This window comes from Pelodiscus sinensis, chromosome 7 (genome assembly GCF_052426305.1).
Source record: "Pelodiscus sinensis isolate ZL-2025 chromosome 7, ASM5242630v1, whole genome shotgun sequence".
NCBI classification, from domain to species: Eukaryota; Metazoa; Chordata; order Testudines; family Trionychidae; genus Pelodiscus; species Pelodiscus sinensis.
Window position 1 is genome coordinate 64,203,011 of NC_143058.1, and position 26,881 is coordinate 64,229,891.

Sequence of the window (26,881 nt, forward strand, 5' to 3'; positions counted from 1 at the left end):
GGCCCACCCAGAAACCTGGGAACTATATATACCCCTTGGGGCTCTTGGTGACATGGACAGCGGCTATCATAGGCAACTCTGCCCTCCGAAACAGCATCATGTGTCCCCACCTGGGCTTCACACCCGGTCCCCCTTCCGCCTGTGGTTCCCTTGTGGTCCAGAGGCTGGGGCAGGCAGGCCAGGGGCCGCCGCACATAGAAGACCTTGGGCTGGGGTTGCACTGCACTGCCAGTCCTCCCGGCACTAGGACTAAAAGAGCAGAACCTCACGCAAGCATCTGCCAAGGGTGCACTCACCCACTTCTTGAGAGCAATACCTCTTCACGCACACACGCTGAGTACGTCTAGACTACATGGCTCCGTCGACGGAGCCATGTAGATTTGTTTGTTCAGCAAAGGGAAATGAAGCCGCGATTTAAATAATCGAGGCTTCATTTAAATTTAAATGGCTGCCCCACTCTGCCGATCAGCTGTTTGTCAGCAGATCGGGGCAATATGGATGCTCCCCTGCCGACATGAAAGCCCTTTATCGACCTCCCCAGTAAACCTCACCCTACGAGGCATAATGGGGAGGTCATAAAAGGCTTTCAGGTAGGCGCAGGAGCGTCCAGACTAGCACGCTGAGCCGACAAACAGCTGATCAGCTGTTTGTCGGCTCAGCACGGCAGCCATTTAAATTTAAATGAAGCCGCGATTATTTAAATGGCGGCTTCATTTCCCTTTGCTGATCAGCCCAATCTACATGGCTCCATCGATGGAGCCATGTAGTTTAGACACACCCAATGTGTCCAGGGGTGAAAACAAATGTAAAGGGGCAGGGAACACAACAGAATAAACATGGAAAGGCCAGCAAATAATACAACAAGGTCAGGTAAGATGGCTCCCGCTCCCTCCAAGGATGTCTTAACAAAACTCCCAGCCTCCAGCTACTTCATCCTTCATCCTTGCCTTCCTCCACAGCTCCTCCGTCAGTTGGCTTTCCCTGACTGATGGCATCCACGCGTGCTGGTGGAGAAGTCTCCTGAGCCTAAGGGCAGAGTGAACTCCTCTTCCCACAGCGCTGCTACAAGTGTAATCAAAAGGGATGTCAAAAAATGGCTTTGACAGAAATTGGGCTTTCGTCTAAATGACAATTGTCAAGGACCGTGTCTGGGGAAAATGACAATGGTGTGGCCCAACAGCAATAACTTTTCAGTTTTGACATACTCGTAAGAATGTAGGAATGGCCACGCTGGGTCAGACCAATGGCCCTTCTAGCCCAGACTTCCATCACTGACAGAGGATTCAGAGGTGACGAACAGAGCAGGGCAATTTGGAGTGCTCCGTCCCCTCTCGTCTGATCCAAAGTTCTCACAGTTGGCGTTTTAGGGGCACCCAGAGTATGGCGTTGCATTGCAGACTATCTTGGCTAATAGCCATTGAGGGACCTAGCCACCATGAACTTACCCAGCTCTTTTTCGAACCCACTTATGCTTTTGGCCTCCACAACGTCCCAAGGCAACAAGTTCCACAGACTGTGCATTATATGAGGATGACGGTGGATAAGTGCTCAAGTGCCTTGCTGAAACACAATCTTATCAGCAGATATCCTTATAGTAGGAACCTTTACCAGTCATCAGTCAAAGAACAGCTTCCCTGGCAGACAACCCAGGCAAAGATTGTCTCCCGGGTGCCTTCCCATCATTTTAGCTTTTGTTGTCCAACACAATCTTGGCACGGCCAACTGAGAGTCTAACAGCAGGGCTACTAAGACATCACCAATGTTTATTCCACTCTAGCTCAAACAACCTTCCTATTTTCCGGTTCACTTTTTTTGCTTGAATTCCACTGCTTTTAAAATTTCATAGACGACATTTCTTGGCCCTTCCCTGCAATGGTACCCACTGAAATGCGATGGGCTACTCCAAACTTTGCTAACTTGGGACCGAGTGCTTAGTCACTGCTTAAATGAATGTGACCTCCCCATCGTGGAATCTCATGGGCAGTGGGGGAGCCATGAAGTCTTAAAGGCCCACAGACTAATTCAGCCTTTTTAACCAATGACTTTCTAACTATCAACAAGACAGGAGCACATATGTATGCTCTAGTGCTACCCACTGTACTCCCATGCCATCAAGTGATCAGGGCCTCGGTGTAACTGTAACATCTTAACAAGAAGCCAACACCTGTAGCAGCACAAGGAAGAGTGTAATCTTTGAGATCATCAACACCCATTCCTGCAGCATTCTGGGTGTCTCGTGCAGGTCTCCCATTCAAGTGCCGCATAGGCCTAGATTAGCCTAGCTCCACGGAACGAGATCAGCACTGAAGGGGCACAGCTGCTACATACTAGCTGACACGACTGCTCACCATGGTATCGTCAAGAAATGACGGGAAGGTGAGGACTCACAGGTAGAGAGGCCTGAAGTGCAGGAAGAGTGAGGACTCTGAAAACAAAAATTAACCGGCAAAGAAGACACCCCAGAATAAATGACATATGTCAGTGTAACAGTAAGGAGCTAATGTGAAGGCAACAGTGAATGGAAACAAATCCTGAGAAATCATAACCAAACCCAAGAGATTCATCTGCATGAATGAAATGCATAAGCTCTTTGTTCTTATGCAGCACTGCGGTGGCTTCCCATTTTGCCCTCTCTGCACTCGGTTGATCATTTGTAAAGATTTCCCTCGTCAGAGGCAGGAAGGATGATCTTGGGGTTAAGGCATCAGAGTGGGACTCCAAACGCCTGGGTTGCATTCCTAGCTCTCTCCGTGGTCCGGCTAACTAAAATCATGCTGGACCACGGAGGTTGCCAGACCAGAGAATGCCAGACTAGAGAGGTTCAACCTGTACTAGGTCAGTAACTGGAGTGGAAGAGATGGAAGCACCTCTGTGTCCCAGAAATGAATGCTTCCAATGATGCAGCTCTTTAATCTTCTAAACAAATTCTAAGCTTGTTTACACTGGAAATGATCCTTCTGGTTGCTAGGAGGTGTTTGATATCTGACACCATTTTGCAAATATGATCAGTTGACATAATTCCAAGCAGCTACCCTAGGTCACAGTAACCCACCGCCAAACCACATTACTCAGGGATGAAAAATATGTTCAAATCAGATTTCCAATCCCACAATTCAGACTGCTGCATGGATACTTTATGATGGTTAAGATAAGCATAATGAACACTCTCCGTTTTCAGATGCTATACTTTATGCTTTTGATGTTCAGGAAAATACGCCTTTAATAACCCAAATGTTCAACTGAGCTTTTTCTTTCAGAGCAACTATTTACTGTTGACAATGAAGCGCTGGGGTTGGAATAGGTCAAAAACTTTCTGCCAAAACATTTCTTTTTCCCGTGGAAAATAGCTTATTTGACAGAACAGACCTTTTCACTAAAAAAAAGAGTCTCTCTTTCCTGACAGTGTTCAGATTCTCACAAAAAACACGTAAACAACAACAAAGTGTTGCATAATTTTTTAAAATCTGTTTTAAATTAAAAAACTAAACAGTTTCCAGCTGCCAAAATCTGAATAAAAAAAATCAAAGACAAATTTCTACAGAACCTGACCATTTACTATTATGCCTACAAGATACCTCCTTCATTCAGGGCTTGATTCTGCCCCCTTACTCTTATAAAAAGTACCTTGTGCAAGAGTAGCCCTGGTAACACATGTGGACTAAAATTCCACTCAGCATGAAAGATGTGGAGAAATTGGAGAAGGTCCAGAGAAGAGCAACAATAATGATGAAAGGTCTAGAGAACATGACCTATGAAAGAAGACTGAAAAAATTGGACTTGTTTAGTTTGGAAAGGAGAAGACTGAGAGGGGACATGATAGAGGTTTTCAGGTATTTAAAAGGGTGTCACTAGATGGAGGGAGAAAAATTGTTCTCCTTAGCCTCTGAGAACAGGACAAGAAGCAATGGGCTTAAATTGTAGCGAGGGAGGTTGAGGTTGGACATTAGGAAAAACTTCCTAACTGTCAGGGTGGTGAAACACTGGAATAAATTGCCCAGGGAGGTTGTGGAATCTCCATCTCTGGAGATATTTAAGAGCAGCTTAGATAAATATCTATCAGGGATGGTCTAGACAGAACTGGGTCCTGCTATGAAGGCAGGGGACTGGACTCGATGACCTCTCAAGGTCCCTGCCAGTTCTAGTGTTCTAGGATTCTATGAGCAAGGATGGCAGAATCAGATGCTGAGTGTACAGCAAGGAGAACACACAGTTAATGAGGCGTAGGTATGTAGTGAATATGCTGGACTACGGAGGCTCTCTTCTCAATACAGGTCATTTGGTTGGAAGTTAACATAGCGTATGTCCAGAGTCAATCTATTCTGGATTTACACTTGAGTAAAAAGCAGCATCTCTTGAGCCTGATAGTGCAGGCTGGACAGTCGAGTTGAAAAATCAGTAAATACTAAGATCTGGTCTCCACTAGAAAATCAGACGGGTTTAACTAGTTCAGTCGGGGGAATGGAAGGGTGAAAAATCCACCCCCAAGAGGTGCAGTTAAACTGACCTAAGTTCCTGTGTAGATGGCGCTAGGAAGCAGAATTTTTCAGCCGACCTCGCTGTCACCTCTTGGGGAGGTGAAGCACCTGTGCCAATGAGAGAACCCCTTCCTTTGGCATCAGCCGTGTCTACATGGAATCACTACCCCAGCTGTAGCTTCTTAAGTGTAGTAAAGCCCCAAGCAAAAGATCCGAGTGCCAGATTTCCTCAGCCATCCGTGTTCCTTTCCCATCACAAAAATCGCACTGAGCATCATTCCTTATCAGGAGACTGGGTAGCAAACACTGAGCCATTGAGTGGGAGGAGTCTCCTTTGTGTCACACCTTGGAACTGACACTGTGCTGTGGTCCAAAGCCATGCACACGTGCGTGTACCCTGCTCACACATCAGTGACATAGACAGCAGAATGAGGTTGAACTGGGCACATGGGCTATGTCTAGATTGCATCCCTTTTTCGGAAAAGGGATGCAATCTAGATGTAGCCATGATGTTGCCCTGAGGGGAATTTTAAAAGGTGAAAGAAACACAGGAAAACCAGATGCAAGCAAAAGGATTTTTTTTTTAATCTCCCACAAGCTATTCATCATACGCATTAACCTACATTATTTCACGAGGCCAATTAGAACAGGTGCACAAGCTTAGGACAATCTGCTAAGGGATTCAGGATGGATTTAGATTGGAAGCCACACAGTGCACTCTGATCATCTACGCTGTGAAAAGGAATGCCATCGCATTGCTCCTTTTGCTTAATTAACAACTCGTGCCGGAAGGCGTCCGGTTTTCGCACCAGCTCAAACTCCCATGCATCACTTGTGGCGCTTGCTATTCAAAAAGCTGATCCATTTCGACACATCCTGGTCCCAGGTCCCAGCTGCAAATGCCCACTTAAGTCTTGGTCTCCCTCCCCACGTCCCACCCCCCGGCCAGTTCTCAGAAACACGTCATCTAAAAAGCCAAGCCTAGGCATCGACCACTGCTACCTACCCAGCTGCTGCTCTTTTGCTTCGGTTTCTGCCATGACAAGAGCACTTAGCAATGATGCCATGGTGAAAACTGATGCCCAAGCCAACAAGCTGTACCAGGGGAGTGATGAGAGAAGCCAGACAGGAGCCTTCCAAGTCAGATATATGCTAGCTTGCTGTGTTAGAAACATGCCCCTGTTGCTTCCTGCCCATCCATCTCCATCAGGCTCTGCCCCACCCATTGGTCAGCTCCACCACCCTCGCCTCTTCCATGCAGCCCCCTACAGTTTCCCTTAAGATCATCCACTTCCGCTGTGTGACCTACAGTGAATCAGGGAGTTGTCCACGATATCCATAACCCCTGTCCTGGGACTGTGAGCTCTTCAGGTGAGAAACTCTTCCTTGTTCAATATTTGGCAGGTGTCCACTCACTTGTTCCTCTGATTTGGGATTGGAAAAACACCAGTGGAGACCTGTATTCTATTTCCATCTCTGGCACTGTCTGGCACTGTGACCTTGGCCAAGTCACTTAGCCTTTTTCTGCTTCTGTTCCCCAGCCCTTTATGTGTTCATTCTATTTGGACTGCTAACTCTTTGGGAGAAGGGAATGACTGTTACTGTGTGGGCTCTTGATGTCTGTTGAAGCCTCAAGGAGTTACCATTCCTCACACAAAATAAGTTATTTGTGCCCATGGTGTCACAGGGGCCATGTATAAGATTTTAAAAAATTATTAAATCTAATGTTTTATACTAAAGGGAGGAATTTGCTAAGAGGCTCTCAGTAACAACAGCAGACAAACATCCAGATGTGCATCCCAGCATCTTCCCTGCATCTGTCGGCCAAGACTCCAGGTGCTGAATCATATTTTCCACAGCTCTTTATGTGAACTGCGGGAGGGGGGAGAAAAAAAATCATTCAATAATCCCCCCCATCAATTCCCACTCCACGGCTCTTCCTTGAGCCTGCTGCTAGTTAGAACACATTTCACATCAAGAGTTCTCTCCATCTGCAGAACCTCGTCTGGCTGAGCTGACATGTGAGACGTTACAAAACCTCTAAACCCCAAAGACCCACTAAGCCACAAGATGCTTGCTGATTGCTGCTTCATTTCCTTTGGGGGAAGTGCATTCCCAAGGATCTGGGGTGGGGCTTTTAAAGTTCTTTTTTGTTTGTTTGCAGGCCTTTCATTAATAACCCCCATAATAACAGGGTTTATTTATTGTTTGCAAATGTTCCCTTTCACCGTCATGTCACTGTGGTGGGGAAGCCAGGCACTCTTACAGAGAGTGTCTGCTGTTTGAAACAGACATAATTAAAACAAGCCTTGTGATTGAGGTTCTCCCATTTAGTTCAGGATACAAGACAGACTGTTAGACCACATTTGTGAAGCAACAGCACCGCAGTAGCACAGTCCCACATCAGTACAGTTTGATCGGCTGCAGAAAATTACACACACACACATACACACACACAGAGAGAGAGAGTAAAATTACTCACAATAGGCCCTGCTCTGAAGCTCTTACTCCCATGGAATGTATTTACTTTCGTTCCATGGGAGCCAATAGGAAGACTGCCCAAGCTATTTTCTATTGAAAACTAGACAAGACACATAAATGGCTGGGATACAGAGGCAGACAAAGGCTAAGGGGCTTGGCCAAGGTTACACAGCAGGAGTGTCAGAGACAGGAATAGAACACAGGTCTCTGCTGGTGTTTTCCAGAGGTCCAAACTCAGAGGAAAAAGATTTATGTGCCTAGCCCTCCTTCCATCTTTTTCAGAGATCAAAAAAAAAAAAAAAAAAAAAAAAATCAGAGGATAACTCAGCTTTGTGTTCCTAACCCTTTTCCATACAAGGAGCTCAAGGCACTTTAGAAGTATTCTCTAATGCTGTGACATAGCGTTCATTTCACAGCATGCAGGGGTTCACACAGCTGAACTGTGCTGACTGCAATATGAGTTGTGGGTAACCAGGGTCTCTAGAAATCAGCCCCTAAATCACATTCCTGGTATCCCTCGGGAGGCAGAAGAGAATCCAAGATTTTGCCAGATTCCCGGTTTCCCTCTAGATAACTCTGCCTCGTCTCACAAAACTCACCACCTCCATACCAAGCCAAGTGCCAGATCCCAGGCATGTCCCTTGCACATGAGTGGGTTTGGTTGTGATCCTGTCGGGTGGGAGAAGCACAGTGGGAGGCGAGACACCACAGGGCTCTTGGAAAGATCCCATCAGGGAGTCTGTTCTCATGCTTGGTTCCCAGTGGGACTTGAGAAGGAAACTGCTGTGGCCCTAGAGCCATCTAGTCAGGAAACCACCAAATAGGAAACTTTTAAAGCGAGTTTTCTCTTTCCCAGAGATTTGCAAGGAGATGGGATGACTAATTTCTCCATAGCAGACACATGGGCTGGGCTAGACCAGAGACTATATTTACACTGGCACCTTTAACACCCACACGGTTTTTTTTTTTTTACTAGCCACTAAAGAGAGTCATTGGAGCAGCCTTACTACAGAGCAAGAGTGACATCTAGTGAACTCTGGAGGGCATGCCGGGGGACTGTACTCTGGGGCTACCCCTACGTGTGTTTAACCCATGCAGGGTACCAGGAACCCAGTGCAAAGCATTGGAAGTTGTGGAACAGTTGTAAAAAATCATTTGCGATGGAGAGGCTGATATTCAGCTGTAGCACTCACGTGCATGCATGTGTACATACACACACACACACACACACACACAGCTGAGCTCTCTTGCATACATACACACATGCACACACACACACAGCTGAGCTTTCTTGCGTCCCACCTGATGGCAGTTTCATCTTTCACAGCACGTCGTCTTCTCAGCTACTGTGGGTCACATGCCCTTGCTTGGGTTTTCCCATGCAGGGACATGAGAGTGAAGAGAGCCTCTACTCCCGTTTTCCTCCCCAGGGTAAGGATGGATTTCTCCCTTCACAACAGCTGTGGAGATCCTGGGGGCAGTCACCATGTGCAGGAGCCACTGCATGAAGACCCAAGACCTCCGTGCACCTCTGTAGCTTCCGTGATGCCAGGCAGCCTTGGCACGAGTAATACAAAAGCCTCCAGGGTGCAAGACAGCCCTGGATGGAGGAATTACTGCTGAGCCGGGGGGCAATAACTTGGGGGCAAATTGCTGCGCAGAGCATCCGGTCAGAGAGAGCGTGTGTTTGCCTCAGGCCCCCATTCTCACACAGCTGGTAAGAGTGGCATTGGTGGGGACCTAGCGCCATGGCTGATGGAACCCTCAGGGAACGGGGACCGCAGAGGGGTGCCTTCCTGGTTCACAGTCTCCAGCTTCCTCCTGGCCCCACACAGCCTCTACCTACCACATCCCTGGCCCTTGGGATACCCCCCTTGCTCACACACCTGCTCCTTATTCTCCCCCCTCCCTGCACCCTGAGCTGTTCTCAAACATTTCGAGCTGAGCCTCCTTCCCTCCTTTGTGTCATAATTTATGGTTCTGCCTCTCTCCCCCCCTCCCCTCAACCAAGACAGGCTGGGTGGACTGCTGAGGTAAATCAGGGTGGAGGTGGCATTCCCTCCCCAATCCTGCCCTTTGGAGTTGGCTTGAGCCTGCCCATCCCTGCACAATGGACAAAGTCAAACATCCCAATTGCTACAAACTGCAAATCTCAGAAAACATCTAATTGGGCCCCCAAAATAGAAGTCACGATGCACCTCTACCTGAGCGCCTCCCCTCTCAGCTCAGACCCTCTGGACCCTGGAGTTTTTACTGTATGTTGGATGGGGAGGGGGCTACTGCATCGTTTTGAGTGGTTGCCATTGAACTCTCTTGAATTCGAGCAATATTACCAGGCGTCTCGTATTCACCATAGGGAAATATGACTGCCCTACCAATGCGGCCAGATTGCTTGCTACTTATTGATATGTAGGACCTCGTAAGCATGCAAGAAACCACTGGAAAATGTAGCACATTATGATCCACTATTCAAGCTGCTCTTCCAATCTCCAGAATGTACATGTCCAGGTAACTTACACACCCTGTTTTGCATGGTCGATTCATAAGAAAGGCGGAGGGAAGGGGCCAGAGGGTACAGCTTCTGTTTGCATATCACCTTCCCCAGGCAGTCACAATCGGTCACACACAGGTGGAAGCATCTCAGCTGAACCAGCATGGAGCCTTCTTGGGTGACCAACAGCTTTGCTAGTAAAAAATACAAGCCGGCTGCGTTAGCATGCACTGCACCAATTTGTCCACAGTGTGAGATTCCCTCATGTGGAAGCCTTTGGACCCATTGCTTTGTGATTCATCTTTGAATTCCCATAAGAACATAAGCCTGTCTGTACTGGGTCAGACCAAAGGTCCATCTAGCCCAGTATCCTGTCTACCGACAGTGGCCAGCACCAGGTGCCCCAGAGAGGGTGGACCAAAGACAATGATCAAGCAATTTGTCTCCTGCCATCCCTCTCCAGCCTCTGACAAACAGAGGCCAAGGACACCATTTTATCCCCTGGCTAATAGCCTTTTATGGACCTAACCTCCATGAAATTATCTAGCTTCTCTTTAAACTCTGTTATAGTCCTAGCCTTCACAGCCTCCTCTGGCAAGGAGTTCCACAGGTTGACTACACGCTGTGTGAAGAACTTTTTTTATTAGTTTTAAACCTGCTACCCATTAATTTCATTTGGTGTCCTCTAGTTCTTCTATTTAGGGAACTAAGAAATAACTTTTCTTTATCGGCCCTCTCCACACCACTCATGATTTTATAGACCTCTATCATATCCCCCGTCAGTCTCCGCTTTTCTAAACTGAAAAGTCCTAGTCGCTTTAACCTCTCCTCATATGGGACCCATTCCAAAACCCTAAGCATTTTAGTTGCCCTTTTCTGAACTCTTTCCAAGGCCAAAATATCTTTTTTGAGGTGAGGAGACCACATCTGTACACAGTATTCAAGATGTGGGCGTACCATAGTTTTATACAGGGGCAGTAAGATATTCTGGGTCTCTATTTGCCTTTTTGACCGCCGCTGCACTCTGTGTGGAAGTTTTCAGAGAACTGTCCATGATAACTCCAAGATCTCTTTCCTGATTTGTCATAGCCAAATTAGCCCCCATCATACTGTACGTATAGTTGGGGTTATTCTTCCCGATGTGCATTACTTTACACTTATCCACTAGATAAGTGTAATGCCCCCAGCATTAGATAACAGGCACTGCATGGGCCATCCTCCCAGTGAGGTATTAGGCAGCAACAAACACTTTGGCATAATACTTTCAAGCAGGGCAGCCAACAGCCTCTCTGAGGCCCTAGGAAAGGAGGGGAGGGGATCTCCATGCTCCTCAAAGGAGAGAGCCTCAGGCACAAAGGGCAGGGCCAGGAGCAGTCAGCACTGAACACGGAGCGGAACAAGGTGCACTTGAGTTGCATGGAGTGGAACTTCTCAGCTACACCAAGGTAACTAAAGAAGATGGGGAGGAGCTCTGAGCTACAACTGCTTGAAAAACGTACTGAGGAGAGCTGCAGAATAGGTGAGGAAATGTATTTTCAGCACCACAAACAATGGAAATTCCAGGCTTCTCCAGCCACAGATGCAAACGCCCACTCTTTGCTCACCCCTACCCTTCGCCCTTCTTTTTAGCTCATCAGAAAAGGGAATTTCCACCCCGAGGGAAACTCTGGCGTTGCAAACTCTGCCTTTGTTCCAGTTCAGACACAAAAGGTCCAGATTCCTAGAGGAATGAAAATTCCAAAAAGTTTCGATTCACTGGAATAAATGAGCGAGTGGGGGAAACGTGCCTGCTTTACTGAAATGTATCAGTATAGAACTGAAACTAGAAAGCGCTGACATTTCCAATAGAATTCTTTGTTAAATTAATGTTCCTGCAAGCATTTAGATTTCAGCAAAACTTCACTTTTCTGACAGAAAACACTTGTGCTGATTTTTTTTTAACTCTCATACATTTTCGATCTCCTGTTGCAAGAGACAGTAGGTGAAACCCTGCTCCCATCGAAGTTAATGGGAGCTGAGCCATTTCTGAAACAGAAATGGGTTCGAGTCATAGAATCCTAGAACACTAGAACTGGAAGGGACCTCGAGAGGTCATCGAGTCCAGTCCCCTGCCCTCACGGAAGGACCAAGCACCGTCTAGATCTTCCCTGGTAGTCACTGACTTCAGAACTGCATCCAAACTCCCCAAAGCTCAAATATGGTTGAGATCCAGGAGTTTCTTTTAGATCGATTTCTAGGGATGGATTCTCAAATGCACTCAGCTCCCATTTAGGTAGCTGAATAAGGGTCAAGATTTTTGAAAAAACGTATTACACTACAGCTCCCAGTGTGACTCTTATAATAAGATGTTTTAAAGGTATGTGGCTGTGCTGATCTCTGTAAACCCTAATCCAAAACATTTAACCTGCAGAGTGATTTTCTCAATTGGTTGAATGGTGTTTCTCAGCCCTTTCTCTGTGTGAGTATTCTTTGCCTCATCAGATCAGACTCTTTCCAGCAATCAATGTCAGAATTAGTCCTGTTTGGGAATTTTCTCATTTTTTTTGTGGGGGGTGGGAAGGTCAGAAAATTCCAATTTGGCAAAACCAAAATTTTTCATAGCGAAAGGTCTGGTTTTTTTTGGTTTTTTTTTTTTTTTTTTTTTTACACATTTCTCATTTGTGGAAAAGATTGAACATTTCAGATTTTTTAAATGAAAACGTTCCACTTTTGAGGGCAAAACAAGTTTTTGTTTCAAAAATTTAAGTTTCTTTTGGAGTAAGTAAAAAAAAGTAAAATAGTCAACCTCAAAATGACGTTTTTTGAAACTGTGAAAATGCCGGGGTTTCACCAGCCCCCATCCAACTTGATATTTTCAGTTTGTAAAAACTGATATTTTAGGACAAGAAAAGCATTTCCTACCCAGCTCTGGTCATATGATACCCACAGTCATCTCTCCTCCCTGCCTGGAGACCAGCTGGCTCTAAACAACACAATTTTTCCAGCACACTGATTTTGAGGATCAAGATAACAGCTAATGAATTACTAGTTTAGTTTAGCAGAATCCCACATTTCTTTTGAAGTGAAACATTCCCCTAAGACCCACCCAAGTATCTTCCCAATAGCTCTGTCCCCTAGAAGCCTTGCAGTGCTAATCATAAGATGATGCACAAACTCAAAACCATTATTTTAATGGTAGCCATTAAGTGTTGGCATTATATCCCACACCCAAAATAAACATGCAGTGTAGGGTTCACGTCTCTGCCAAGGCCATGACTCAGATGTTCTACATCCACCATGCTTGGGCAGAATTAGATTTCTGATCTACTCACGACACCCAGCTTAATTGCAGGCAACCTTTGCCAGCATTCTCATGAATAAGAAACTCTGAGCCCACATTGACAGGAGTTAAGAGCCTGGCACGAATAGAACATTTGTCTCATCTTCTCTCACGCACCCAGGGAATAACACAGTGCTCTGAGAAGGACTGTAAGATGGGTATAGCACTGGATGCAGGAAATCTGGATTCTATTCCCACCTCTGCCACAAACTTTCTTGATGCTTTTAGTCAAAAAGTCTCAGAAGGGTAGTCGTGTTAGTGTGTAACTTTAAAAAACAATGAGCAGTCTAGTAACACCTTACAGTATGTCTGCACAGCAACATTATTGCAAAATAATGAGCGTTATTTCAAAATAACTTGATCTGCATCTACATAGCAGGCAGTTATTTTGACATAATGTTGAAATACTGTCAAGCTGGAGGACTTCTCACTTGGACTCCTGTAATCCCCATTGTACGAGGAGTAAGGGAAGTCGGAGGAAGAGTGCTCTATTTCGAAAGAAGTGCTGTGTAGACGCTCCCAATTTCAAAATAAGCTATTTCTAAATAAGCTACGCAATTGACGTAGCTCAGTTTGCATAGCTTATTTCGATGTAAGCCCTGCTGTATAGACACACTGTTAGAGACTAACAAAAATGTATATAGTATCATGAGCTTTCGGGGGCAAAACCCACTTCTTCATCTCATCTGATGAAGTGGGTTTTGCCCAAAAAAGCTCATGATACTATATACGTGTGTGTGTGTGAATCTCTAAGGGTACAGCTAGTCTGTGAGGATCTATTGGAAAAAGATACTCAAAATGCGCTCTGCATTTTGAGTATCTTTTTCCGATACTTTTGCTGGAGGAGGCTTTTCTGAAATTTGGCCCATCTAGACTAGGCCAAATTTTGGAAGAAAAACCTCTTTCGGAAGCCCCCTTCTTTCTCGTGGAATGAGGAATACAGGGGCTTCCAAAAGAGCATGTTTGCTCTTCTGCAAAAAAAAAAGCAGAAGAGCAAACGCGTTCCCTGGACGCAGCAGAGTTGTTTTGGGATATCTCCAGTATCGCAACCCCCCCGCCCCCCGCTGTCTAGCTGTACCCTAGATGTAAGGGAAGCAGAATCTGGCCTTTATCTCTATATGTTCCAGTGGCCCATCTGTAAAATGGGAATAATAATGCCTTTCCTCCTCTCTTTGGCTATTGAGACTGCAAGTTCATTGGGGCAGGAGCTGTTTCTCACTATGTACATGTGCAGAGCTAGGCACGGTGGAGCCCTGACCTCAGGCAAGGCATCTAGGCACCACTGAAACACACAAAATAACATCCAACGCTTGGTCACTGGTGGCAGGGGCCCTTGCTATCGGTCTTTGCAGACGGTTAAACCTGAGCAGAAGCCATTCTTCTGTTTCTTTAATCAATTACAACGCCCTCTCAATGAAGCTCCATGCTAGGTGCGCTCAGTGTGAGGTTTTTAAGCTTTCCAAAAATAGTGCCTTACGTCTCAGCCAAGGTTAACACAGCTGGAATTTCCATGGAAAGCATTAGCTGGAGGGAGGAGACCAGGGTGGAGGACCTGCACTCGTCACAGTTATGTGGCAGAAACCCCTGCCTGGTTTTGCCACCTCAGGCTGACTCACTTGATTTACAGAGGGAAGAGGTTGCCCCAATGGAGCACATACCAGGGCCCCCTTTAAATTGGGGTGGCACCGCTGCCACTGCTTAGCAAGAGGGTCATCCCTGGTGCCGTTCATTTGCAAATCCTCTTCCTTTTCCTGGGCATTGGGTGCCTAACCCTCCCAAGTGTTCAATGCACTGCCCAACTATCAAGGAGTTCATGTTTGTCCGAGACAGAACATCAGGAATGGCTGCCCGTCGCAGGGAGCCATAGCCTGTAATACCTCTGAGGCTGGTATAGGGGGCTCTGTCTGTGAGGTGGAGTGTTTTCCATATAAGGGCATGTAAATTAATAATCTTCCCCTGCTCGCTCCACCCATTGCAGTAACAGATCAGCCAGTGGGCTGACTGGTGCTCAGGCCTGCTACTCCACCCACTGCAGCAAAAACCAACCTATGGGGTGATAAGTTCACAGGCAATAAAACAGGCAGGCAGCCCCTCTCTCACTGGGGATTCGCATTGAGTGAACGCCTGGCCTGATCACCCAGACGCCTTGCACCCCCCGCTCTTGAGTCTTACTGAGCGTACTCCGAGTTGGTCGACCCGAGTGGAGACAGTTTATGAGCGTGTGACCGGTACTTGTGTTCCTGCTGTCTCCAGAACTGGTATAACACCCCCCCCCCCCACCATCATCCCTATCCTAATTGATTTTTTAGTTGTCCTTATTGCTTGCCAAGTGACAGTGGCTAAAAAGTTACTAAGTTAGTTTATAAATAGTTGTGGTTTAGGTTTTTTACTGTTTCCTTGTATAAAGTTGTGTAAATAGTCAGCCCTATGGATAATACCAGTGTTAATTCAACTGTTCCTAACCCCTGGGCAGTTATTGGGAATTATTGTGATTTAGAAAAGCCTCAGGGAATTGTTTTGTGTTGTCTGGCAATCTGTTTAATTTTTGTTCTGATGATTGTCTGGCGCCATCAAAATAAAATCAGTTTGTACTTTTTGAAACCCCCAGTTGTGGTCTCATCCTTTCCGGCATCCCTTCGAACCTCGTGTATTACGGGGACTGACATGGCGTCACGAACAGGATGCCGGAACCCCGGAGACCATGACAACTCTGATAGTTGCCCCTGGGCTAAAACTGAGACCCCAGGTTCTGAGGAGGATCAGTTTAATCATTTGCAATACCACCTCCTCTGTACTCGACAGCGCGAAGGGGCCCCTAACACTTTTGACTGGGTCTGTGTCATAGGACACGGCCATGATTGTAGGACCTACACCATTCCTTTGGGGTTGAGCGATGTGGGCTGCTTGCTAACTTGCCATCCCACCTTCAGGGCCACCCCGGCTGATAATAGCCTTCAACCGTGTCTCACTCAAGTGGGTGAGACAGCCCCTAATTCAAACCCTCTTAGCCTCTGGAAAGAGGTGAACAGAGTAATTAAACTCTGTGGGGTAGCCCCCTCCATCTTGGCCCCCGAGCCAAAAGCCCCACATGGATCACCTACACACCACCTGTTAATAGGATTGGTCCAAAGGTTAGATGGGATAAAAAAGGTTAAAAAACTACGCCCCGATTCTTATAAATCAGAGGATGTTCTGGCTGCCATCTGCAATACCCTAGCAGCAGCCCTTGATAAAGTTACCGTCTACCATGGGGCTGTTACAAATTGCGCCCGTGGGGTGGCGCACTCGCAGTCAGAGGGAGAACCGGAGTTTTCCCCTCAGGCGCCAAAGACGCCTCCTTTAGAGACACAACTTCCTCCCCTATACCAAGGCTCTCATGACCCACCAAACATTTACCCTGGCTTGACTACCCTGAGTTCAACCATACCCACAGCTCCCGACCTGATTGTACCGGAGGTCCTCCCTGTGACTGTAACCCGATTAAAAATGGATGGTCAGGGGAATACCTCTCAGGTAACTGAGACCCGCCCCCGAACCAAGGCGGAAATGAAGGAGTTCATCACAGATACTGCCCGACGTCCGGATGAGCCTCCTATAATCTGGGTAGGGAGATTAGCCTTGGAACAGGGGAGTGACTGGGTTGACCGGGAGGAAGCCTTAACGTTAACCCGTACCGGGAGTTGGTCGCGGGGCCTTATGGGGGGAGTATTGGCAGCGAATAATCATTGGCCTGTAACGGCCGCAGCTGCCGCGCACCTCCAAATACAAGGGGGATTTCGCGCAGTACAGATGCCACCTGATTGTGTGAATAACTCCACTACCCTTATGTACGCAATCGCTGGGAGTTCTATTCTGCTCTGGGATCCCACCGCACACCCCCTCAACTTAACTAACGTTCAGACGGTAGCACAAAACCCATTTCGTTTTGTTGATGATCCCACTCAGATTCCCATAGAAGATGTGGCTGTTACCCTAGCCGTGGACAACAGCCCTAATCTAGACACAGGGGCTCTTCTGTGGCTAAGGGGATACACAGGACAACCTATTGGCCGACTATACGACGCTGTAGAGAGGGTGAAGTGGGCAACACTAAAGGCCGCCCTACTTGCAACCCCCTCTACTCTGGTGAAAGGGTCCAAAATGGTGCCCAAACCCAAATACCCCGAGCGTTCGTTCATCGAGCGTAAGATTTTTGGATTTTTATTGGGTAAGGGACTCACCAAGGAAGCTATTAGGAAAATGAATAGTGATCAACAGAAAGACTTGGCTGTGAAACTGGGGTGGGAAGATCGCCCTATTCCCCCGCAGCCAAAAAACGGGGAGAGGCCGAGTGCCTAGCGGTCACTCGGCCTGATTTAAATGACCCTCGACCCTATCAAAACCTGACTACCGAAAACAAGACAATTATCCCCTTTTTGTTAGACACGGGGGCACAGGTATCCATCATCCCCCCCGATATGCCCCACACCCCCACTGGAAAGATAGTCTTTGTACAGGGATTAAATAGCGTTGAAGCAACCTACGTTAGTCCATCACAATTGGCCTTCTCTTCGATCTTAATTAGCCCGCCTTGAGGGCGTTGTTTGTCCCCTTTTTGTTTTTCAGGTACCAACCCATTCGAGCCCCCCACCGGCTGTTTGACTTCCGGAGCCGACGAGAACCATCAAGATGGAAAAAATTTAAGTCTGCCACTAAATCTTTCGTTTGGGGATATGTTACCAAATGTCCCGCAATCTCGAAGCCCTCACTAATTTGACCGCTGAAGGGTTTCGACAAGTTGATTTGGCTCTTACTGTACTAGCTCATTATGCCGAAAAGAATCGTATAATGATACAGGTTATATTGCAGAAGGACTTTTGTATGGCACTCGAGGACCTTGACCCCAGGTTTAAGGACCAATACCGTTTGCGTTTCAAGCTCGGGTGGAACAACGTTTCAGCCATCACCCAACAGCTGACCTCACTTGCAGTTCGGATTCGCGAACAGCGGGAAGAATGGGACTGGTGGCAAACAAAACTTTCCTCTTGAGGACTGAGTACTTGGGCATCCACCATTAAGCAGTGGTTGATTGTATGTGCTCTTGTGTTACTAGCCTTTTTAGTGGGCACTGCTGTTGCAAAAGCTCTTATCCACAGAGTTGTTTCCGCTTTCCCTGTTACTGTTGCTTACTTTTCCCTTTCTCCCCTTTCTGAAGACAGCAGCTCACCAGAACCTCAATTTACCCAATTGGCTTCTTGCTGATTACCCTTACGTGCGCTCTCACCTTAGGCAACCCCCTTACCGCTTGCTCCGGACAGCCACGGGGGCATGTCCGAGACAGAACATCAGGAATGGCTGCCCGTCGCAGGGAGCCATAGCCTGTAATACCTCTGAGGCTGGTATAGGGGGCTCTGTCTGTGAGGTGGAGTGTTTTCCATATAAGGGCATGTAAATTAATAATCTTCCCCTGCTCGCTCCACCCATTGCAGTAACAGATCAGCCAGTGGGCTGACTGGTGCTCAGGCCTGCTACTCCACCCACTGCAGCAAAAACCAACCTATGGGGTGATAAGTTCACAGGCAATAAAACAGGCAGGCAGCCCCTCTCTCACTGGGGATTCGCATTGAGTGAACGCCTGGCCTGATCACCCAGACGCCTTGCACCCCCCGCTCTTGAGTCTTACTGAGCGTACTCCGAGTTGGTCGACCCGAGTGGAGACAGTTTATGAGCGTGTGACCGGTACTTGTGTTCCTGCTGTCTCCAGAACTGGTATAACACCCCCCCCCCCCACCATCATCCCTATCCTAATTGATTTTTTAGTTGTCCTTATTGCTTGCCAAGTGACAGTGGCTAAAAAGTTACTAAGTTAGTTTATAAATAGTTGTGGTTTAGGTTTTTTACTGTTTCCTTGTATAAAGTTGTGTAAATAGTCAGCCCTATGGATAATACCAGTGTTAATTCAACTGTTCCTAACCCCTGGGCAGTTATTGGGAATTATTGTGATTTAGAAAAGCCTCAGGGAATTGTTTTGTGTTGTCTGGCAATCTGTTTAATTTTTGTTCTGATGATTGTCTGGCGCCATCAAAATAAAATCAGTTTGTACTTTTTGAAACCCCCAGTTGTGGTCTCATCCTTTCCGGCATCCCTTCGAACCTCGTGTATTACGGGGACTGACAATGTTCTCAACACGTCCTCTGAGACAAACGGGTCAATCACATCGTCCCCACTTCCCACAGAGAAACCAGACAGAAAAGTCAAGACATTTATTAGAATGATAGAATCCCAGGGCTGGAAGAGACCTCGGGAGGTCATCAAGTTCAGCCCCCTGCCCAAAGCAGGACCAATCTCAATTCCATCATCCCAGCCAGGGCTTTGTCAAGCCAGAACTTTAAAAAACCTCTAGGGATGGAGAACCCACAACCTCCTTAGGGAGCCCATTCCAGTGCCACCCTCCTAGGGAAATAGCTTTTCCTAATAGTTGTAAATTGTTCCTTATTCTAAGCAACAGAGCATTCAGTGGCAGAGGCGAGATTAGAACAAAGCTCCCAATGCCCAGCTGTCCTGACCACATAAAGCGCCTTCCAGCACTTGAAATGATAACTATAATTCTCCCCATCACACACCGTCCTTTCAAAGAATGAGACTGAAGACATGAACATCTGCCATCCAACATTCAACACAATATGGCTACAGGAAAGGATGACGGAGACACACTTTTGTGAAACACGGTGAGATCTCCAATTGATTAAAAACATTGTACCCGGGTGAGGTCATCTTCAGCATGGTTGTTGTAAGGAGATTCCCTTGTTCATTCTTCTTCACAGCTGGAGCAGGACTCAGGAATAAGAGCATGAGTGCATCTCAATCTGCCTCTCTTCCCCACCAGACACTGAGATCCATCCATCTGCTTTTAAGAGCACTGCTGCTCATCTTGCGATCGAATCATGAAGCATGGAGCATTAACAAATTACTAGGAATCTGGGGGCCCGGGTGGATGCGCCTTATTTTCAGAAACAGCTCATCAAAGGGATAAATTGCATGGAAGGAGAGGAGTTATTTATGTTAAGCACCAGTGTGTACACAAGAACAAACGGGTGTAAATTGGCCACCGACAAGTTTAGTCTTGAAATTAGACAAAGGTTTTTAACCGCCGGAGGAGTGAAGTTCTGAAACAGCCTTCCAAGGGGTGAAGTGGGGGCAAAAACACCTTGCTGGCTTCAAGACTGAGCCTGATAAGTTTATGGAGGGAACAGTCTGAAGAATGGTATGTCAGACGCTAGAAGCCAGTCTCTCTACTGCTCAGTGACAGGACTCTAGATGGAGACAGCTCCGAGTTACTAGAGAATTCCTTCCAAGGTGTCTGGCTGGTGGGTCTTGCCCACATACTCAGGGACTAACTAATTGCCAGATTTGAGGTTGAGAGAGAATTTTCCTGTGTCAGATTGGCAGAACCCCAAGTTCTTTCTTCGCTTTCCTGTGCACCATGGGGCCGGCTCATTTGTAGGTTTGAACTGGTGTAACTGCAGGTTACTCTGTCAGTCAGAGGTCTTTACATCACGGTTTGAGGATGCCCGTAACTCAGCCAGAGGGTGGGGGTCTGTTGCAGGAGTGGATGAGGTTCTGTGACCTGAAATATGCAGCATGTCAGACTCTATTGGTGGTTGTATTGCTGACTCCTTTTCACCCAGCAAATCCTTGAATTGGACTCTCCCCCACTATAAATTAACAATACATGTTCCATACATTATTGTATGTGTATGTTTATTATAAATGCTGGAGGTGAGGCAGGATTTGGGGACGGAGGCTGACAGCATGCAACCCCCATGCAGGAGTTTGAGAAATCTTGGACTTGAACAGGGCTACTCAACTTTGGCAGCCCCGGGGGCCACAATGATACTCACAGCACATGCCGAGGGCCGCCTCTTAAGTGTGGTTGCATAGACATGCAAATATATGCAAATAGCTTTTTTCACACTGACGGGCATGAACACGAAGATTAAGGCACCACTACACAACACGCAGGCCCCATTTAAGTCAGTTCTGCTGATATTAATAAAATGCAGTATTTACCCGATTTCCACTCATATGACAGCACTTTTAACAAGCAATGACCAGTCCAGGAATTTAACTACTAAAACGCATAGCAACAGAAGATCGTTATGTTAACTACTTTTTTGTTTTGGCTCCCACCTGTGGGCCATGTGTTGAGCCCTGTGTAAACCCACACTGTACCAGGCCACACGTTGAGTTGCTCTGAACTAGATGATCAACCTTAAAGCCTAGGAGCACTCTGTGTGGGTTCTGGGTTCAAATCCCACTTCTGGGGCGTAACATAGAGTATGTTACACGTGCACAGAACAGAAGTTGTTTTAGTGGATAAGAGTCTCATCCTGAGACATACAGGAGGTCAGAAGAAATGATTTAATGGTCCCTTCTGGTCTATAAATCGATTACCATTGGACATGGTTTCCATAGCACACCCTAATACTGAGGCAGTTAAAATCACTAGCCACTTTTGTTCTCTTTGTCAAAACTGGTAACATTTCTTACTAAACCATAAACTTCTATAAGGTGAAACCCAAAGATAGCTGCACCTAATGTGTGATCACTTCGCCACTTGTGATCGTATTGGACTGGGGAGGATCTCTGTAAAAGTGGGCAACAAGGAGTCCTGTGCCTTATAGATGAACAGATGTATTGGAGCATGAGCTTTCGTGGGCAAAGACCCACTTCGCTAGGGGTGGGGTTTGCTGGACTAATTAGAATCACCCTTTTCCAGGTCATTCTCCAAAGCTGCCAGACTGCAACAGAGCCCTGTCTGGCATAAAGTGGAAAAAGGGAAACTGTGAAAGGCCACATCAGTGACTTGGCAGAAGCTTTTTGCAGGACAGTGCAAGTCCCTTAGTGTACAGTAATTAAGACTGATTCCTCACCCGCCCCTGACGGATACTGATGAAACATCCCCGAGAATGAGCAACCTCTCTCTGCAGCTGAGGAAACACTGGGGCTAACCAATTCTGGCCCCGATCCAAAGCCTATTGAAGAGCATCTTCTGCCAACATAGTTCCCACCATTCATAGAGGGGAAGGGCTTAATTATGCCGGCAGAAGGGCTCTCTCCCACTAGCAAAGAGTGATTACACCAGAGATCTGCCTCTTCCTTGGTTTGGCATCAATGGTAGGTCTACACAGTGGACTTGTACCGCCCCAGCTATGCCGCGAGAAGCTTCTGCTTCCAAACAAAGGAAGAAGGGCTGGTAGATCTGACACAGCTACATTACTTGTGCCTGAGGAATGATTCCAACAGAACAGTTGGGGCTGATTGCAAACTTCAATCACAAAGGAACTGCTGAGGTGCTGAGTCCCAGTTAATTAATGGACCTGCCCCAGAGATGCTGACCAGCCATACCACTATGTGTTGTGCTGGGCATTATATGGTCAGGAGGAATCTTTCCCCGGCCTCGTAATATCTTTCCTAGGGTTATTTTGCATTCAGTCCTTTCTTTCGGTCTCTTGAGGAGGGGGAGGGGTTTATCATTTCTGGGCACAGTGGAAGCTGCCACTGTTTTTATAAAGCTTATATATTTCAACCATAGCTAGCCAAGACCAATTTCTCCTTTGCCTCTTAAATTCTGGGTACAACTTGCTAAGTGGACCAAAAATTCCATGTGTTTTTTGAGCCAGCGCTGAGGGATCTAATGTAAGTGAAATACTGTGGCTTGTGGATGAGGCAGGAAAAAAATGAACCTTTACCACGAACAGATAACCTCCATGTTTCCATCTCTCGCAGCTCCAGGTGTTTCTCTTCAAGCCCCAGTTCCCAGGATTTGTGAAACTCTCACATTTCTTCTTTTTAAAAAAAAATGTTTCTACCCTTCAGGGTTGCAAAGTTAAACCCCAAAAATGTGAACGTTCAAGGATTTTTTAAGCCAGTCCCATGATTTTTGAACCCTGGCAGTTGGTAATGCTGATTTCTGACCCCCGCGGACTTGTTTCCTAGCGAAAGCATCAAGTGAAGGACCCACAGAACTACACCAGAACTCTACTTTAATATTCGTACATGTGAAACTTAAAGCAATGGTATTTGACTAAGAGCAGGTTAGACAGACATCTATCAGGAATGGTGTAGACAGTGCTGGGTCCTGCCATGAGGGCAGGGGACTGGACTCGATGACCTCTCAAGGTCCCTTCCAGTTCTAGTGTTCTATGTTTCTATGATTGACTAAGACAAAAGACTAAGAGCAAATACTGTACTTCCTGCTTATTATTTGGGGGGTTACTGTGCCTTTAAATATACAATACTAAATAGGGTTGCCAGATGGTTTCAACAAAAATACCAGTCACACTTGACATTACATCACAATCTACATTACATCTTATTTAGAAAATACCGGACAGGAAACCCTAATACTAAAACATGTTTACAGCCAAGTAAACAGCAGATTTTTCAGGTCGCTGGCTGAACTAAAAACAAATGGCTTCACATTGATCATAATGGCATTTTTTCTGGTTTGTTTGTTTTTTAACAAAACACACACTTCCCCGTCACCAAAAATATGTTGCTCGATCTGAAACAATGCCCATGTATTTCATGCTCAGATTTTTTCACATAAATCTAGCTCAAAATGAAATGTTATTTCAAAGTGAAAAGTCCAATGATTTAGCTTAGGAAATGTCAAAGCAAACTGATTTCACACACACACCATTTTTTTTAAGGAATTTTTTTTCCCCAGCCAAAACTACTCACCCAATTTGCCCCAAACTAGCGAATAGTTTTGATTTGAACAGACACAGTGACACAAGCCATTGAATGGGGGTTGACCCCTTTTTAAGCCCCATTCAATCAAAAGTTTCCCCTGGTCTCTGTACTGCTGCCACTCCTCTTGCTCCCTGCGAGCGAGAGTGACAATAAACTCATTTCAGAGTCTCAGCCAACTCATTAGGCAACCTGGGCCATTAGTGAGACGCTGCCATGGCATTTGGAAATCTGCTGCCTGGGCAAAGGGTTTTGTCACCTTCCTTTTGAAGAAGTGAGCTGGAGATGTGTCCACGCGGAGAACCTGGTCCCACTGCGCTGTGTGGCGGACCCACAAGTGGAACAAAAGATGCCTGCGACGCCAAACACGTCCCTGTGCTGGATTTACCACACTGTGGAATCAGAAGGTTTGAAGAAACATCTGTATAGAGCTTCATGACTTGATTCGGAAAACGTTGCCATTTCTTACACGTACAGGGATGCTCACTTCTGCGGGGGCACGCAAGATCCCAAGAGATCAGCGGGGTCTTTGTGAATCTCAAGGAGAGGGAAATTAGAGCAAGGTGTTTCGAGGTAGCCCTGCACTCAAGGTGTCTTAAATTGGGCACCCTAAAAAGGCCCTGAAGTCCCTGCCCTGTGAAAATCAGGCTCCTTTTAGGAGTCTCAGGTTGGAGACCCAAAATCCCTGCTCATTTTTCACAATCTTGGCAAGTGTGTGTGCACACGCTTTACCAGGCATAAGAATGTCCTGGCGCTGCCATAATTTACTCATCTCAAACCAACTCCTTCATACAGCCCGCCAAGCTAGAACAGCTAGGACTGTATGTGGGTTGAGTAAGTGGTAACAGATGTTGGCACTACTCGGTAGATCTCAAGTTTCATATTCCCATATAAGTTGCTACTTCAGTACTGGTAAGACTAATAATAAGTGATATGTATATAGTGCCTCTCCTCCGAAGATCCCAAAGTGCTTAATAAACTTTACAAACCAATAATAATACTTAGCACATATCCTGCTTTCCATCTTTTAAAGGACTATGCCAAATATCAACTAGTCCTCAAAAACACCCGAAGAATGGTAGGTCTTATAATGATTATCCTCATTTCCCAGATAAAGTAGCAAACTACTGAAATTCTTTGTGTCTGTCTAAGGCCACAGAGCAAACTTGACAGCAGTGCTTGGATTATAACTCAGTGCATGGAGTATCACACACATCTTTTAGCCTAATTCCCATTGCAAGAGAGCACCCGGGCTCCTAAAAAAGTAATTTCAAGATCATTCCATTCAAACACTCCGAATGAAAATCAACCACCTTTTCCCGAGCAGCCCACAGCAAAGCTGTACTGTACATCCCGAAGGAAAGCTAGAATCTCATATCCATCTGAAAAAGTGGGCTGTGCCCATGAAAGCACATGAGACCATCTACATGTTTTGTTAGTCTATAAAGTGCTAACAGACAATGTGTTGATTTCTAAGTTTATTACAGGGGTGGGTTAGATTAGCAGAATGTAGCTACCAAGACAGAATGTAAACAAGCCAATAGACCTAATGCTTCCTATGCCTTAAAAATGTGAAATGGGATTCTAATGATCACAAGCTGTCATCATCTCGGTTATTCCTCTCCTCTGCAAGAGGGAGCCCTTTGCTACTGGGGCCTTGTTTCGGGGCCGACTCAGAAGATGGGGTGCTTTCTGCCGAATCACCAACTTGACTCTGAAGCAGCATCGGAGCTCTGCCCTACTGGAGCCTGGCGGATGTACAGCGTGGCTGATACAGGTCAGATTAGAGTGTCACAGAGGTCCCCTCAATGAATCTATGATAGGCCATGCAGGTGCCTGTTACTAGTGAAAACCCCACTGCCATGGCTCACAAGTCCATGACTGCCAGCACTCGTTACACGTTGGCTCCCTTTGCTGTGGGCAGTCCGTGCAGTAAGGGTGAAATTGACTTCCCCTCCCTGCAGCCCAGCTCATTAGGTTCTTTGCATGTGAAGTGATGAAGCAGGGAGGTGAGATCTAACCTGAGGCTAGGACACAGGCTGGCTTCCTATGGACGCTAGGCCAGGCTGTGGGGTACAGAAGCCCTTCCACCTTATTTGCATACGTGCTAGGGGGATATGGATCAGTTCAGGGGCGGCTCCCATCCTCTCAAGAGCAGCCTCCATAGCAAAGCTGTTCAGGGCTGGCCTCCCATTCCAGGATGAAATCCAGCAGGTAACCTATGGCAGCTGGTTTTTCAAACAGCTACTCCACATACAGTTAACTGTGTCGGACAGGGTCATACGTTCAGCCTCCAAATACTGTCGCTAGAAAGTCTTGCTCCTTCCTTGCACCATGTGCAGTCTGATGCCTCATTGGGCCTGCACCTTGCTTTGCTACTGACACCTTTGTAAAGTGACTGTAAAAGTGACTGGTGGCATTTCCCACCCACTTTGTAAATGACAACCCAAGGGACAAGGCGGTGGATATCCAAGCTCAAATTCATTGGACACATGGGAAGATTCCTCTAGTCTTCTCAAGTTTTTTTTTCCGGTCACCTATTTCTTTTGTTGCGACTGCTGCTTTCCCCCGCCTGTACTCCTGCCTTCCACTTGGCATGAGAGTACCATGTAAGCATTTGTCACTATCTGGTTTCTGCTAAGCATACCTTGGACAACTCAGCAGGGAGGTGTCCGGCTGGCAACTTGACCAAACAGGAACCGGGATTCCACGCTGTTCTCAGAGGAATCCAAACAGCAGCAAATAAATAAACAACATGAGCTGTAAAACCAAAAGACGACCTTTTCTGAGGTGGGTGCTCAGGGGCTGGGAGGAGAAATCTCATCCACGGGCAGACTTGATGCTTTTTTAGCTGAAGCAAATGATGTCGACTGGAGCGAGCCAGGTTTCGTAACCTATTCCAGGGAAAGTGCTCACTGGAGAAAGGGGGGCAGGGAGAGGAGGCGTGTGTGTGTGTAAGAGGCTACGGCTTGTTTTTTTCATCACTAAGAAATGTAACAGCTTTTATTTCCTTTTATGACTCAGTGTTCCCAGATGGAAAGAGCACACACATCATGGGTTTGGCAACAAACCCCGCTCTTCATTTCCCACCAGCCCCATCCTGAGATGAATCGAATACAACTGTTTGTTGAGCCACTTCAAGTCACTGGCCAGTGAGGGGCCGGGCGTGGGACCTCTCCTTCGCTGCCATCTATCAAGCACAACACATGCTACTCAATCAAAACAAACAGGCCCCCTCGCAAGGCTGGGCTGGGCTGGGCTAGCACACGCGTTGTAGAGGACGGAACAGGCAGGCGCCGCAGTGGTCTGCTCCCTGCTCTGGTTGTCAGCAATCCCTCAGGCCCCGGGCTGCACACCGAGGGCTGGTTTTAAATGTGCAGC

The 26,881-nt window shown here is 46.7% G+C and overlaps 1 long non-coding RNA gene across 1 annotated transcript in view; it reads right to left on the minus strand.

Moving 5' to 3' along the window:
• The window catches only part of LOC112546473 (uncharacterized), a 40,290-nt gene extending 13,671 nt beyond the window's left edge, over window positions 1–26,619 (minus strand). The window contains exon 1 of the long non-coding RNA XR_016350095.1: window positions 26,148–26,619. This is a non-coding gene — a long non-coding RNA (uncharacterized LOC112546473). The remainder of the gene's footprint in view (window positions 1–26,147) is intronic.
• Between the last annotated feature and the right edge of the window lie 262 nt (window positions 26,620–26,881).